Source organism: Dermacentor albipictus, chromosome 2, assembly GCF_038994185.2.
Source record: "Dermacentor albipictus isolate Rhodes 1998 colony chromosome 2, USDA_Dalb.pri_finalv2, whole genome shotgun sequence".
Taxonomy (NCBI): Eukaryota; Metazoa; Arthropoda; class Arachnida; order Ixodida; family Ixodidae; genus Dermacentor; species Dermacentor albipictus.
Genome location: NC_091822.1, coordinates 46611457 through 46629267, shown reverse-complemented (window position 1 = coordinate 46629267; position 17811 = coordinate 46611457). Strand labels below are relative to the sequence as shown.

At 46.1% G+C, this 17811-nt stretch overlaps 1 long non-coding RNA gene across 1 annotated transcript in view; it reads right to left on the bottom strand.

The window, feature by feature from the left end:
- Positions 1-17811, bottom strand: part of LOC135917391 (uncharacterized) — a 40292-nt gene that overhangs the window by 8616 nt on the left and 13865 nt on the right. Inside the window, exons 3-4 of the long non-coding RNA XR_010569263.2 lie at positions 8750-8811; positions 2992-3057 (exon numbers count right to left, since the gene is read on the bottom strand). This is a non-coding gene — a long non-coding RNA (uncharacterized lncRNA). The remainder of the gene's footprint in view (positions 1-2991; positions 3058-8749; positions 8812-17811) is intronic.

Genomic DNA, 17811 nt, shown 5'->3' with positions numbered 1-17811 from the left:
GTAGAACCTGCTGATATCCAAAAGACGGCAATTTCTACACCCCTCGATATGCGTGAGAATTTGCGCATTCACTTTGGGATAGTCAAGTGAGCTGGAACGTTTCAAATATTCATTGCCGAGATAACGCGCAACCTCCTTATTATATTTGCCTGCATGGACGACATCCTCGTCGGAACTTCCTAAATATTGCCTGTTTAGAAGTGCGCTCTAAAACAATCAATATTTACAGAACCAAGCTTTGTGATCCCATTTTTCAATAAAATAACTCTGTAGCCTAATGCAGAAGTATGCTCTAATTCTGTATGTGCTGTAGCTTCCTCAATCCGCAAGCTTTAGTGATTAATTAAACACTAAAATGACGACTATGGAGCGACGTGTAGTGCACCTCACGGTACCAGGAATCGGGAAAAGGTCTGAGCTGTCATCACATGCTCTTAAACAAATAACACTGCTCCTTTTGCACGAGAGGAACGCCGACCACGACCATATGTATACTGATGGATCGGCAACCCTCCAGCGTTCCTCTTGAGTAGTGGTTTTCCCAGTGAAAGCAACCAGCATCATTTTCAAGACGTATCACCCAACGACACCGACAGCTGCAGAACTTGCAGCTCTTCGCGCTGCACTTCGTCTCGTCACCCAAGAACAACCTCGAAGATGGTCAATATTCAGTCATTCGAAGAAGCAATGCAGTCTTTGCTATCAGCCCTGCGGCATGAACCACCCGAAGAACTGCTATTCGAGATTAGAAAACTAATTGATGCCTTGACTGAGAAAGGACACCATTACACATTTCAGTGGCTGCCATGTCACTGCGGTGACATACGGAACGAACACGCCGGTAAAGCTGCTCGGTCAGCTCTTAAAGGTGAAGAGGAGCCGATACCGTTAAAAAAGAAAGAGGCCACTCGAAAACTTCGAATGCTCACTCGTGATATCACTTTCTCCTTGTGGAACGCAGGAAGTTTTCAAAACAACCGGCTGCACAACCTAGACTCCTCTCTACGCCTTTAAATTCCAGCTGGAGTCAGCCATCGCGAAGCTACCCTGCGTTGTCTAATATGGCTAGCGGTGGGCTTCCCTAAGTCTTCTGCATTCCGAATCAGATGGGCTGACAACATCTCTTGTGATGACTGTGGTAGCGAGGCGACTCTTCAACACCTTCTCTATGACCGTCCTCGCTACAATTTAAACAGACGATCGTTCGCAATCACGATAGCGTGCTTTGACCGAAAACCTGTAACAGAGGAACTTATTTTAGAATGCTAACATCACAAGCCATCGCAGCGGAGGACGACGAGTGTACTGGCGCAGTTTTTAAAGTCAACAGAATTGGATAAGCCGCTGTAGCCTGAACAGATGTTTATAGTGCTACAGGTTCAACAGTGCTGTGCGGTGACGGTATGCAGTGACAGTGGCCGACTGTGATTGTATGTCTATGCTCCTTTCTTTCTTTATCTCTCCTTTGCTATCACTTTCACTCCCCATCCTTTCTGTCCCCAGCGTAGGGTAGCAAACCGGATCTTTCCATCTGGTTAACCTCCCTCCCTTTCCCCTTTCTACTGTCTCTCTTTACAGACTCATCAGTAAGCAGCAGGAAGCCGTTAGCGAGCTGCTACAGCCACGCAGGAACCCGATGATGTAGGCAAACTGAAGTTTTCATTAAGAACAGTGAAACCTCAAAAGTCTGTCTGGAAAATTCTGCGAGGTCCAAACAAAGTGCACTGTTGAAACAAGATCAACTACTGCCTATCACTATGTGATCCTATCATGAGCTATCGGAACATGGCGGCATGCCAGGGGAACGTCAAGCAGAAGTAAGGCTCATGCTTCTCTCTAATGTGTACTAAATACCGCTTTACGCTGCAGTGCGAAAGGAGTCGAAAATACTTTAACGCAGCATCGCAAGAATGGGATTTTGCATGACTTAACCATTATTTAGAGATACTACCAAAACCTTGTGGTCAAGATGGTTACTGTGAAATTTCCTATAAACCGAAGTTCTACCACTCCCGGCATTGAGAAAGTGTTACACCAGTTCGGCATAAATTTTGAAGACAGTAATGCATGGAGATTTTCATTGTACTAGGGAATTCCTCCAGTGCAATACCGCGCTCTGTAAGCATAGGAATATAGTGGCAACAATGTTTTTTTTTTTTTAAATCATACAGATGCCATTCCTACTTAAAGGTACTCCACAATACCACCTGACCTGTAAACAGGGTGACACGGAAAAAAACAACAATATTGTTACTTGCTTCGGTATGAATTGATGTTCCCCTGATGGAAACCACCTATGAAGTTTTAGCCCAATATATTTTTACCTAAGTGAGCACCGTAATATAATTTGCAGCAATGCGAGTGAGAAAGTGGACATGCCAATCACAACAGCATCATCATGCCCTTACCAATGTTAATGAAACATCACCGCAGTAGTCAAGGTGATGGGACTTTTGTGGAATCCTCTGACAGGGAAAATGTCGGTCACCTCAAAGCAAGCGCTACACAACGACGAAAAACTGTGCAAGATATGTCTTGTGAAGCTGCTCTCACGGGTGGTCTTTGCACTTGTACTGAGTGAAGCATTGAACATTTCGGTGAAAGTAATGTTTGAGAAATTATCCCAACATAATGCTGTATAGGGGCAAAATTGTGCGACCTGTCTTGACATGATAAGCCAAACATAGCATTAGGTGACTATATGTAAAACCTGGTACACCATGACTCTTTTCGCACGTGGGAAATAATGTTCTTCCATCTCTGCGGTATTTTTTGTTGGTTGCATTACACGTAGCTTCAATGGCTACAAACACCTGAATCAGCTAACAGTTTTTTTTTCAATTCATTAGTATAAGAACATGCTTCGTTTCCAAATAAAAAATAACTGATTTCAAGCTGCCTGGTTTAGTACTGCAATAGTCACAATTTTAGATTTTTATTGTTATAATATTGCTGCTAAAATTTCAAAGGGAAATTTACTTTTGCACTTACGTGGCAAGGCGTTGTGTCAGGCAATGAAGAATTGTGGTCGCAAGGTTGGTCACATTGGATCAATATCTGCGAAATAAATGTAGTCATTGTCTCCTGAGAATAAGGTGCCTTTTTATTGCTTCACTTGAACTTATTTCACAGTCAATTAAACATATTTACAAAAATACCAATTGTACCTAATTCAAGGATGCCTTACGATTTTTTCAGAACTTATTTATATCTCGCGCTACGTACACTTTGATTTAGATGGAATAAAATGAACGACAGAAATGGGTTTCATTCAAATGTGGGTATTCCACTTTCTGAGTACTTTGATGTAAAAATTATATTGTACAGTAATATAGTATCTCTATGGCATAATATAATTTAGCACAAGCTCGTCATAATTCGAAAAGAAAACATAGAATGGTGCGCTTGAGATACAGCCACAGAGACCTCACTCTTGTTTTCATTAGGTTGTGATACAACGTAGGTAAATATTCCATAAAGCGAAACCTAGGATATTTTGTTTTTTTCATAGCCTTACATTTTTTATCACAGGATCACTCCTCAACGAATATTTTATGGCCATACCCCACCTAATTTGTTATTCTCGTATTTCAAATACATACATATTTTTCACATATTTATAACCACTGATTTGAGGCTCCTGCACATTCAGATTACGTCCTTGTCTCCACAAGCAATTAACTTTTTTTGTTGATTCGCTGCATCGTTTATTTGGCGCTCTTTAATGCTCCCTTGAAACCCAATAATCATCATCCATAAACCGACACTGGGATACTTTTTCGTTCAACATAAAAAATTTTCGGACAAGACAGACATAACTGCTTGTCAAATTAGCACTGGGTTAATTGTGTCACAGTGGCCTTCTGTTTACGCCTTCTGTTTTTATTTCACGCAGCCGACGTTCAGTGTGATACATTCAATTTGAAACAAGAATCAGTAGGAGAAAAACGAATTTTTTTACGGGTAGTTGCTAAACATTGATATGCTTTAGGAAAGTGACATTTCTTTCATACTGATTTTTCGCTGACAACTTGTGCAATATATGCTGAAAGTATGCTGCGCGCTGCTTATGTACAAAAATTATGACAAGCTTTGAATGTTACGGCTTTCTCACGTATATAATATCACACACCATTGTAGGCGGTTTCAATGACCTACCGAAGTCAACAATGGGTCTACGTTCTTTTCGTTTCTCTTATTATTTCTTCGCGATAAAGTAGTGGCTACTTTTTAAAATAACAAGAACGTCAAAGTCAGCTACAAGCTGCTCGATGCCGCGTTCTGTGGTGCTTGTCTAAGGACGCTGCGTGATGCATTCTTTAACTTTCATGATGACGAGAGCGTGTCACGTGAAGTAATACTCAAATTTCAGTGTTTTATTGCGTCAAAATATCGTTAACCACAGGAAACACGACGATAGGCATTTGAACATCAACTATTGAATGAAGACAGGAGACTGGACTAACACAAACGCAAAGTTTGAGGAGACATTTATTGGCGAATAGGGTTTAGGTTTCATAAATAGATGATCATATCATAACAAGCCAACAAACTGTGACACCAAGGGCAACATAGGGGAAGTCACTTGTACTTAATAACTGAACTAAATAAATGAAGTTAGTACATGACCGGGGCTGTTGGAGAAATATGGGAGAGGCCTTTGCCCTGCAGTGGGCGTAACCAGGCTGATGATGATGATGATGAAGAAATAAATGATAAAATATTGGGAAGAAAAGAGGATGAGAGAACACTTTGCCGCAGGTGAGGAACGATCCCACGTTCTCGCATTACGCGTGCGATGCTCTACCAATTGAGCTACCACGGCGTCGTTTTCCCATAGACTTTGTTGGGTATTGATGTTTTACTATTGCAACTAACGCTGGGAGTGTTAGCCAGCGCCACCATTCACAAACCTTGCCGGTGTATGTGGAGCATTTTCCTGCCGCAGGCGTCGCGACTATGCCATCTTTTGTGGTGAAGGCAACGGATCAATACACCCAAGAATGCTAGCTGAAAGTATCAAAGTTGTCGGATTCGAGACGCTCGTTATGTAATAGACGAATAAATAGTTTAACCGAGGAGCCGGATTTTTATTATTCATATCAGAAGAAGCCAACAAACGATGACATCAATGACAAGATACGGGAAATTACTTGTACCTACTGAATTAATTAAGAAATGATGAATGAATGAAAATGAAAGTGGATGAAAAAACAACTTGCCGCAGGTGGGGAACGATTCCACGTGTTTGCGTTATACGTGCGATGCTCTACCAATTGAGCTACCGAGGCGCCATTTTTCTATCCACTTTCTTGGGCATTTATATTTTACTGCTAGAAGTTACCCTGGGGATACTAGGCAGCACATGAAGTGCATAGAAGTGCACTGGTAGGACTGTCGTGGTAACTTGGCTTTCAAAGACTGGTCGCAAACACTCCAACCAGAAGACAAGACAAATCATTTAGGCGGTCAGAATAATTGGTGGGGGCAAATTGCTTCAGTGTAGCTTCGATAGGGTTGGCAAACAAAGATGTAGATTATCTGGGACAGCCTCAACGGCTGAAGAACTAGCAATTCTAGACACACGTTGTACATTGACAAGTCTTTCAGTGGGGGCCGATTGTGTCACCGCTTTCTGAATGCGCTTGTTTGTTTACATGTTCCTAATCGCTTGCTTGTTTTGCGGGTTTCTACCAATCAAATGCACCTCATACCTTGTCTGTGTGTAAAAGTTCACCCTTTTCAACACTGAAATTCACTTGAAAGTCTCCGCTTGCGTCTGCGTTTTTCCATTCTATCTTCATTTTCTAGCTTGCGCACAAGAGCCTACCCTCATGGGTGCAACGAAATCATCTAAATGAGTACCCACGAAAGAATGGTGTTCCAGACATTATTGTGACTCTCGCTATGACAATGTACGAGCAATACTTTAGTATTGCCAAATTATGACACATTCCTCTTGGATATATTGAACTGATGTTTATGCTGGGTATTTCAACTAGTAAATTTTCCGGCGCATTGCGCGCATTGGGAACGCAAAGTTGAGGACATATCCGGTACGTGTTTGCAAAACTAACTCAAATATGCACGTGCACCATTAAACCATGTCTTGTAGATGCAAGCCTTCCAAATAGTAACTTCGTCACTTTTGGCTTTTTAAATGTCCGCAAAATTCCCTCTGATTCCCGTTCTTAAAACAATAGCCTGAGATATCCAAGCTGATGGCGTCGAATTAGAAAAATTACTGAGTTACACAATTGCAAAAAGAAAACAACCAAATATAGCCTTCAAGAATGTGCTAACTAATGTACATAAACTGGCAAATAATGTTCCGTAGAAGTGCCCAATTCAGGACCATCACTGGCAACCTTGGCTTAGTGGCTATGGCATCGCACTGCTAGGCACAGGGCCGGGTGATCAATCCAAGCCACGGCGGCCGTATGTTAATGGGGGCGAAATACAGGAACGCCCGTTTACTCGTCGTATAGTGCACGTTAACCAACTCCAGGCGTTGAAAATTACCTCGCAGGCCCCCGCCTACGGGGCACCTCATAATCGAATTCACAAGAATAGTTTGATGGACTGGTAAATAAAGTATTTCAAAGTGTTAACAGCGCCTACAGGCAGGGACGGAGGGAAGGACAACAGGAGACAGCGCTGTACTACAACCGATACTTTATTGGAAGTAGCAACACATACATAGGCCAAAAAAGCCAATGGGATCACTAACAAAGCCAGACACCAATAAATAAAAAGAAATAGGACACTTACCATATCGCCCTCTGCCCTTTACAAAGTGTCATGTAGCTATTCGATTTTCCTTTTTGAGAGCGTCACTGAAGGCGTGCTTAAGCAATTACGTTGATCACCATCACAGGCTTCGATCACTTCGATGCAACAGAAGGAAAACTTGCACGAGTTGGGCGAGTAACAGCACTAAACGGACAAGGGTTTAGGCAAAAATGAATACGACACTGGCGCTGTGTCACGTTCTTTGCATGAGTCCTTCCACGTTTAGCGCTGTTACCTTCCAATACATGATTCATGTGTGAGCTTGTCCTATCCTTTCTTAATCCCTGTACACTCCCCGTAGACCAGTTTGCAAGCACAACTCCTACAGTGTAATGACAGGTGGCCCGAAAGGACAGTCTTTCCAACCAGACTATTGTGCTCTCTAAGCCTGTCGTGCACACACCTACCCGACTTGCCCATATACCTTATCGCGAAGTCAAAGGGGAGAGAGAAAATACATCCTCCTCGTAATTACCGGCCTCTTACGAGATGGTTATGAGCGTCAGCATTGCCCACTGAACAAATGTTTAAATTATGTTGAGGGCACCGAACATAACACGTATACCAGAGCGCAAGCCTATTTTCTTGAGATTTTGTGCGATTCTGTGCATGTAGAGCACTACGCCGAACTTTCCTATTTTGTTCTTTGTCAACTCTCTGTCCTAGTTACCACGCCTAAATTCTTTTAGCAAGCAACGAGCCACTGATATAAGCAGATGAAGCGGGTAGCCAGCCGACACTGGGCGAGAAATTTGATAACAAAATTCTGCTCCCCGTGAAGTATAAACAATATTTGAGGAAAGAATTTCTTAACCAAGACGAGATAGTGCCCCTTTTGAGAAGCTTCGTGGGAATGGAGGTGTACGGGAGCGGCGGTTTACTGGCCTAGGTTCAAACAGCCAGCAAACATGTTCTTCCATGAAATGAAACCTGAAGTCCAGAAACTTGGGTGAGTTATCCACCAGAACTTCATCTCTTAACTGCAGTGGCACCAGGTACTCGTTAGAAAGGGTCGGAACATGCGATAGAGTTACTCGAAAGTTGAACGCTACACGTTTTTAAGTAATGAGGTAATCGTACAGATGCATAACTGCGAGTCGGCCTACTTGGAACAGATTCATCTTAAAACTTTTTGTGCGCAAACAAACAGGGACGAAGACTCCTTGTGTTGCCCCTATTCTTTGTCCATGTTTGTTTGCGCACAAAAAGTTTTAAGGTGAAGTCGTCCACATACCTGAAAACGCGTTTCACATTTATCACTTGCCAGCGCTCTCTCAGAATTCGATCGCAGAAGGCAAGATAAATGTCACTAAGAGGGGCGCGATCTTTTCAACCGATGCTGGTCAAACATTTTGTATGAAAATGCTATCTTACCATGTAAGGAATATTGACGTCAGCCAAAAACTCAGAAGCTCTAAAATGCTCCGGTAAACTGTTCTGCGGCGATTGTTCAGTGACTAAGAAAGAAGGACAAGCTGACACGTTAAGTGATCGGAGCATATGAAATCTATAGTGATAAACTCAAGTGCTTAAGCACACCTTCAGTGACGCTCTCACAGACAGAAAATTGAATATCTGGATGACGTTTTTTGAAGGCCGAAGACTGATATGCAGAGGGTCCTATTTATATTTATTATGTGGAATTAGCTTGGTTAGCCTTCTCATTAGCTGTTTCAACCTATATAGAAATTCCTCCTACCAGTAAAATATCGGTTGTAGCTTAACGATGTGCTCTGTTCTTCCCTCGTCCCAATCTTTGTGGGCTGTTAACCCTTTAATACTCGTAATCAAAGCGTTGTACTGGTACGTAGAATTAAAGAATGCATTTTTTCGGGTAACATTGAGAAGTAAATATTCTTATTGGTTCTGACACAATGGCCAAATTGCTAGAATTTTACTTTGGCTTTGTTACCGTTATGTTTTATTTGTAATCATATAATATCACCACTGTACTTACTTCTGTCCGGTTGACAATTTTGCCTTTCACATCGCATGGAACACCAAAGAAACTTCCCGTCTCTGAAATATTTTTATGACAGAAAATACAACTCAGAACGATTGATTTGATCATTCTAATACTTACAGGTCGTCGACATAAACTCCAATCTTTGCTTGAACTGCCCTATATGAAAAACGATAACTATTTGCGGCGTCATGGGCAAAGAAAATGATCCTATTAAGTAGGTGTCCGGAATAAAATGGATACTCCCTCTTGGGAGGTATTATTGAAAAGTTGTTAAATGGCATGAGGGGGAGTGCTTCCGGTACAAATTTTGTAGTCCACAGGTCCATAATACATGGCAGAATATGTTTGTTTGAAAATATTAGACTCAATGGAGCAAACATGTAGGAAAACAATAAAGATCAGGAGGTGAAATCGTTGTTCAGAATGGGTATCTGATTACTTGATATTGGTTGGATAGATATGAAATGGCAAGTAATAGTTAGGTCTGTGCTCATGACTTGATTGCTTGAACCCTTCGATAAATTGCGTCAAACAATTTCTTGTTTCTTCACGGTAGCAAAAAGAAAACTGCTCCATAAAACCACTTGCAGAGAAATCTCTCGCGAAAATTTTATCCAGCGATAGAGAGCGCAGGTTCGAAAGCGGCTTTTGGAATTGCCTGTAAGGTAGAGTGTCGCAGCAAAGTAATTATTTCACCTCCTATATTTGTAATGAATAGCAAGCAAACACATGATTGTTTTGCTTTTAGTAAAAAATAAATGATCCCAGTAAGACAATTTAATCGTCAGCTTTTCTGTATAAGTCATTTATTTACGCAGATTTAGATTAGGCTCTCAGTACATAAGACCTCGCATATCCGTTAGGCCATCTACTAGACCTTACTTTTAAAATGAAGAGGTGAAAACCACTGGAACACATACCGTACGTTAAAACTGAAAACGAAGGCAAAGGCTGCAACAAAAACCAACCTACAAAGGTTATGTTTACAAAATCGTAACCTTCAGCGGTGCACCAGCGCATCCACAAGAACCTTCGCAACACCAACACGAGGAATTTAGAAACAAATCACTTGATAAATTATGATCCATAACCGATCACTCGTATTTTTTGTCACTGAGGCCTAAAGATGTAAACCAGTGCACCCGCACTGGTTTACGTGACTCAGGAAGTAGTGCAACGGAGGCTGTGGAAACAGTTGGGCTGTGTCTTTCAGTGGCACTGATATATCGGCCATTTTAGATTATGCATATCTTCACGCATTAAAACGATGTGGTAGTAAAGTATGACGACGTGGTAAATAATTTTGTGTCAGTTCTGACGGTTTACATGCCAAAAGTGCAATGTCATTATGAGACAAACCACTGCTAGACAAGAGTGTCTGTGGCGTAATATTTTCACTATTGGGTTTCTATGCTTTGAAGGTCTCTGTTCTAATCAGGTGGTCAGACAATTCTATTCATTTGTTTATAAATATATGTATTGTCCTGGGATGTTGTTCCAAGTACTCTGCGTGGCACGTGAGAGAAAAACAGGAATACCGGGCAGTCTACGCTAAACACTGAACGAGCGCGCACCATGACTTCGTCGCCTTCCTCTTCCACACTTCCCCGTGCTGACGACAATATTATGCAGTGCAATCTCTCACCGGGCACAAAGGAGGAATTCTGGCAACCTAGGCAAAAAGGCAGCATCGGCGGATCGTTACATTGTTTAAGCCATGCTACATGATTTGCTTAGCACCCTGGGCAAGAGTGGTTAAAAGACGTTTCGAATGGCACATTAACATAGTGCAGGGGTGATGTTTGCTGGAGTACGTGGTAGGAGCCGTGGTTAATTGAAAGAACCAGTGCATAGGCCGGGAGAAGTGGACGGGACCCAAAGCCAAACAGGCATTCCGGGGGAATAGTGGACAATATAGAAGCGGATTCTTCATGTTTGGCGCCACTGATCTTGGGTCGTGAACGGTTGAGTGAGTTTTTTTGTCAATTTCTTTATTCACCAGAAAATATCCTGGCGGTACTCCTGGGGTAAAAGCTGCAAGAAAACAGCTTGTTCATAAACACAAGGTCAAACTGGCGCCCATTCAGGTAAGTACGAAATTTGCCTATTGCCAAAACGATCGTCACTTGAGGACATTTGCAGGCATAAGCAGCCGCTTCTGAAACAGGTATCACATCAGAAGCGTCAGGCCGGTAATCGAAAATAATGTTCACGAACCATAATGTTTCTCATCCATAGACAGGGAGAGGAGAGAACCCGGTGGTATTTAAAAAAATTAGGGGTCGTCACTTTCCAGAATCACGAGTGCTCGTCGAGTGTTCGTCGTCGAGTGTTCACGAGTGTTCACGAGTGTTCGTCGTGAAATAGCAGCAATGTCACCAGCCCCTCTTATGCCCGATGTCTGGACTGCGATCCAGCCTATGGTTTTCTTGATTCAAGCCAGAATTCAACAGGAGGTCGCTAATTTGGGACTATGTCTCCACCATGCGCGTTCCACCAGTTACACCAGTCGCACTACCGGTTCCACCAGTAGCACTGAACACCGCAATCCCGCTGCGTGGAGGACGCTGCATGATCGCCCAATATGTTTGACGTGCTCTGGACTAGAACATACTCGCGGCACTATTTGAGCCGTCGGACGTGGCCGACTGGCTGGAGCCGTCATCCTGATGGCTATTCCCGATCTATTTCGTCGCACTCTCTACCGGGTGACATGCCCAGAGTCGACGCTCACACCAACGCATGATACCTCATTGCACAATACTGCAGGTTGTTGACCGTTTTATCTTCATTGTGGCATAAACCGACACTCCCCATGGATACATTACTCCCATGCGCTCCACAACAACCATCGCCGTACGCGCAAGATGTCATCGCAAAGGCGAACGCCACGCGTCATATCGCGCGTGATCGCCTTAATATGTCGTAGGCGATACAGAAGTTGTGTTACGACCATACAATACATCCTTACGATAAGGATGTATTGTATGGTCTAGAATTCTTAGTGCTCCTCTGGTCACCAAATCGACGAGTTGGTTTATCGGTGAAGCTTCTACCGCGCTACAACGGTCATTATCGCGTTCTGCGCCAAGTACCGACGTGACATATGATATTGCATCAGCAGAGCAATGTTACCTTCTACGCCGGTCCAGAATGATGTAGTTCATGTTGCTTAGCTAAAGAATTATAACTTGGCCATTGATGCTGTGCTCAAGCCTATCCGGATGGTGCGAGTGTTTTCGCCCGGGTGGAATCTCGGAGACCGAAGAAGTCTGTCGCATCAGGCCGGCATCGATGAGGAAGAGGTAGAAATTGCTCCTCGCCATCTTGGCTGCTGTGACCCCTTCTTCTTACTTGTAAATATATGTAAATACACGGTTTTTGTGCAACCATTCCACGTAATTTCTTTACACCTGACCATACACTCACGTGTAGACCACCAATTTGCCTCGATCTCCTCCCTCTTGCATGAGCTTGGCAACTGTATCCCTGAACTATCCCAACTGTACATGAATTGGCCCTGTATCCGTTCAGTATGATAATAGCAGACCCTACGGGTCTGTCTTTTAGAGTGGTTGCCGCTGCCGACATCGTCATTTCACCGTTCTCGGTCACCTTAGTGGCCATCCGCTTTGGCTCTGTCACTGATTCGAAGGCTTTTTTACGCCATCTGAAGATTGTGCTCGTCGCCCGAACGCCATACTTCAGTTTGCCGTCGCCGTACTTGCTGATGGTTGCGGCGAAGTTTACGCGTGCAATCCCTTTCCGTGCCCTTCATTACACGGCGAATACCTCGGCCATCCGGACACTTTTCATGCCATTTTCCCATCCCACGCATCTTCTGATGTGGCATTACTGTCTCTTCATGCAGTCACTTCTACTACCGCACCCGCCGAGCGTGACCAAGACGTCTGGTCACAAAGTGTAGATACCACCCTCACTCAATCCCAGCGCAGCCAAGTCGTTCAACTGCTTGAACGTTTTCGTGCGTCTTTTGATGTCGACCAACCTTCCTTGGGGCGCACGTCTGCGGTTGTTAACCGTATTGTCACTGGTCACCATGGTCCACTGCACCAGCTTCCCTACCTTGTCTCACCGACCGAACGTCACGTTACTAGCGACACGTGGACGATACGCTAAACCATGGGGTGATTCAAGAATCCCAATTCCCCGGGCTTGTCCGGTCATATTGGTGCGTAAAAAGAATGCTTGAATCTGGTTTTGCGTCGATAACCGCCGACTAACAAAGATTGACCGCAAGGATATCTGTCCGGTACCGCCTATTAACGACTCCCTGGATTGCCTTCAAGGAGCCGAATATTTCTCGTCGCTGGATCTGTGCTCCGGCTACTGGCAAGTGCCCATGGCTGAGTCCGAACAGCCAAAAGCGGCTTTTGTCATCCCTGACGGTTGGTACGAATTTAATGTGATGCCTTTCGGCCTTTGTAACGCTCCTGCAACTTTCGAGAGCATGATGGACTCTAATCTCAGAGGATTCAAATGGCAGACCTGTCTGTGCTACTTAGACGATATAGTAGTATTTTCTGCAGACTTTTACTCTCACATCACTCGCTTTGAACAAGTTCTCGAGTGAATCGCTGCGGAAGGATTACGTTGAGCTTGAAAAAAAGGCATTTTAGCGCCTATAAACTTACGAGCGTAGGTCACGTAGTCTCGAAAGAAGGCATCTTACCGGATCCTGCCAAGCTTCTTGCGGTTGCCGATTATCTCAAATCCTGCATAGAGGAGCTATGTGGATTCATCGGCTTGGGCCCGTATTTCCTGCGTTTCATCGGCGTTTTCGCGCCGATTATCGCCCCCTTGACACAAATTCTTCCCGGCAGCACAGACCTCTCGACTTGGAATCCCGAGTTTTATGAGTCATTTACAACGCTTCGCCGACTCCACATGCCCTGCAACACTGCGTCACTTTGATCCTACCGCATCTACTAAAATGTACACGGACGCAAGTGGTATCGGACTTCGTGGCGTACTCGCTCAACGCAAGCGTGGCTTTGACGAGTATGTTGTGGCATATGCCAGCCGTAGACTAAGAAAGGCAGAGACAAATTACCCCGTGATGGAAAAGGAATGCTTGCCCATTCTTTGGGCAATCGGTCAATTTCGTACTTACATTTACAGTCGTCAGTTTTACGTTGTCACTGTCCACCATGCCCTGTGTTGGTTATCGTCATTGAAAGATCCCACTGGACGCTTGGCTCGCTGGGCTTTACGCCTTCGAGAATATAATATTTGTATCATTTATCGATTGGGAAGAAAACGCTCTGACGCTGACGCTCTCTCCCGTTTGCCCCCTACCATCTGAACCTGTCTGCTCAAACATTTCCACCTGCGATCCCTTATCCCTTACCATCACCGTCATGCCAGCGGAACAGCGCAAAGACCCCTGTATCGCTTCACTGCTTGACACCATATCTGGATCTTCGGCTGACTCGCTGTCAAAGATTGGTGGTGAACTATTCGCACTCTCAGAACCGGAGGGGATGCGGCAACAACACACCCCGCGTGCGTTTAGTGATGGTTCGATTGCTGACCGGTGATAAGATCCACGCCTGATAGACCGTGAACCAGAGGCATGAGACAGAGGGCGGCGTACAACATATACACTCAATTTAATAAAATAAAATTTTGTCCGAAATATAATGAAAAAAAAAACATACAAACTACCAGCAGTGGGTCCTAGCTCGCGGAAGGCGTGCGGGTCACACAACACACGGCCTGACGCCACTCGCGCGACACTAAGCCCACCACGTGGGAAATCCTACACTCGCGAAATAACAAAAAAATACGCGACACAAATACAAAATACACGCGACAATGAACGCAGAAGACACTACCCTAACCCGACATACGAAAATAAACACGCGATGGATAACTAAATGAAAGATTAAACGCGATTAAAAAAATACAGTCCGGCGGAAAGTTCTGAGAGCTGCTGAACAGGTAGCGTAGACGTATCTGCGGAGTGTCAAGTAGGACGTCCGAGCAGGTGAGGCGCCGGGCTACTGGGTCTGTCGTCACCGCACTTCTCTGCCGAAGATCGGAACGGACTCGGGGCCGCATCTATGGAGGCTCCGGCTATAGGAACTCAGGTCGCCGTCCACACCTTGCCTGACTCCCTATTCACGTGCCGCTTGCCCCGCCCGTTCAACAACTCTCCCCGCTTGTCGCAGTTCACTCCATGGTCGTTCTCCCTCTTCCCTCTCTCTCTATCTCGCTCGCCGCGCGCCGGCTGTCACGTGAGGAACCGGTCTGGATGTCGGCGGGATCTAGGGAGAGCGCATCCCGCGCCGGGCACGCCGCGGCGGGAACTCTTGGCGGCAGTGGGGTGACGCCGAGGAGTAGACGCACTTTGTGACACCACCCCGGCGACAAGAATGTTATAGAATAACGTTCAGAACAAAACATAAAGTCGTGTGCGTGCACTGAAAGGAGCCCCTGCTCGCTGCTGACGGTTACCCGCACCACCGCGTCGATGAGCGTTCTTGGGTTGCGCTCGTCGACGGCTGGCAGTTGGCCAGTTGCGACTGGCTTATGCAATCGGGTGAAGCACTCCCCCCTTATCTTGTAGTAGGACAGCGCCGAGCGCCTGGTCGGAGGCGTCGGTGCGTAGCACGAATGGCTGGGAGAAGTCGGGGATCTGTAGAATGGGGGCCTCGGATAGCAGCCTTCGCAGTTTATCGAATGCGTCCTGCTCAGGATCTCCCCATGGTATCTGAGTCGGCGCCCGCTTCTTCGTCAGGTCCGTCAAGGGCGCTGCGATGGTGGCATAATTTTTGATAAATTCGTGGCAGTATCCGGCCAGTCCCAAGAAGGCCCTAACTTGGCGCTTGGTCTTCGGCGGGCAGCCTTGCGTATTCTATCCAAAGTGGACTCCATGGGGCTCAATTTCCCTACTCCAATCTTGTGTCCCAGGAAAGACAGCTGGTAGAACCGCAGTTTGCATTTCTTGGGGTGGACAGTCATCCTCGCCTCTCTTAGCCTCGCCAGTACCTCCCCCATGTCATCCAAGTGGTCCTGCCAATTATTTGTCGCGATCAACAGGCCGTCGTAATAATGGTATACGTTGGCGATGCCGTCGAGAAGTTTCCGCATGAGTTTCGCGAAAACAGCAGGAGCAGTTTTTATGCGAAACGGCATCTTCTCGAATTGATAAAGCCCATTGGGCGTGGAGAACGCTGTCTTCTCCTTGGATTTTTCGTATAGAGGCACTTGCCAGTACCCCTTTGAGAGATCCATCTTCGAAAATATTTTTCGGCCTCCCACCTCAGCGATCAGACAGTCCGCTCTAGGGATTGGCACTGTGTCGCCAATCAGAACCTCCTTGAGCCGTCGGAAATCCACGCAGAAACGATTCGTGCCATCGGGTTTTTGGATCAGTATGGTCGGGACGCTGTACGGTGAGTGAGACCTTTCTACCACCCCCATCTGGAGCATCGTGGAGTCTTCGGCTTCCACTTCTTGTCTTACTGCGAAGGGAAGTGGGTACCGTTTTACTTGACAGGTTCTTGCGTCGTTGCGGCCAACCTGCACACAGCCCAGTCGGTGTACCCTGGCTGCTCCGAAAACACATCATGGTGTAGGGCGAATATTGCTCGCAACTCCTTCGCTTGCTGCGAGTGGAGTTTGTCGGAAACAGCGACGTCACGGCAGTCTCCTCGCTTACCCAGGACCACATTGGGATCCCTCGGTCGCTGGCACTTGCTACCACCGTCACGACTGGTGTCTCAGCTGCCGGTTCCCTGGTGTTGTACTTCTTTAGCATATTCGCATGAAATGTTTTCACACCGCCATTGATTTCAACCACGTAGTACACCTCGCCTTTCCTTTCCTTTATGACGTAGGGCCCCTTCCACTTCATAGCGAGCTTGTTATGCTCGGTAGGCAGCAGTAGAAGTACTTGGTCGCCCGGTCGCATAATCCTCGCCTTGCTCCGCGATCATAGTATCGCTTGTAGCGCTCTCCTGCCTCATCAAGGGCCTCATGTGCTATCTGACATGTTGTTTCGAGCCTTTCTGTCAAGTCGGCGACATACTGGTAGGCCGTCTTGACTTCCTCTAGTCTCGCTTCTGTCCAAAGCTCCTTGAGTATGGCCAGAGGCCCTCGCACATTCCGCCCGTACAATAGCTCGAATGGGGAGAAACCGGTGCTGGCCTGCGGGACTTCCCTGTAGGCGAATAGTAGCGGCTCGATGAACCTGTCCCAGTCCTTGGGCTGTTCAGTACACATGCGCCGCAACATCTTCGTGAACGTCCCATTCAGCTTCTCCACGAGGCCGTTGGCCATGGGGTGATACGGTGTCGTCGTCTGAAGACGCAACGAAAGTAGGCGTCCTACCTCTGCCATGAGTTCAGAGGTGAAGTTGGATCCCCTATCACTCAGCATCTCTTCTGGTACGCCTACCCGGGAGAAGATTTGTAGCAGTGCCTCGGCCTCTCGCTCGGTTGCTATGCTCGGCAGCGCAATCGCTTCGGGAAAGCGGGTTGCCTAGTCGACCAGCGTCAAGATGTATCTGTTACTCTTTCGGGTTGCTGGTTTCAACGGCCCCAGGATATCAATCGCGACCTTGCGAAACGGCATGTCGACCAGCAGCATCTTCTCGAGTGTTACCTTCCTTACGGACCCCCGGCTGGCCGTCTTCTGACAAATGTCGCATGAAGCGACAAACGCGTGCGTATCTCCATGCACTCCTGGCCAAAAGAAGTCGGCCAGTATGCGGTCCGTGGTCTTCTTCTTTCCAAGGTGACCCGCCATTACCCTTTAGTGTGCCAGGTGGAGGACTTTGCCGCGATGTTGTCTCGGCACTATCAGCTGCACCATGCTAGATCCCGAGTCTGGCACGTATTCACGGTACAGCAGACCGTCCCTCAGTCGGATGTTGAATTATCCGCCCAGCTTACACTTCACGCTGCGTTGCTCTCTGCGTAGCTGAAAGAGCTGTCGTAGGCTAGTGTCCCGCTGCTGGTCCTGATTCATTTGTTCGGGAGTGACTTCAGCCAGGGTGGACGACACCGGCAATATCCGGAAGGCCT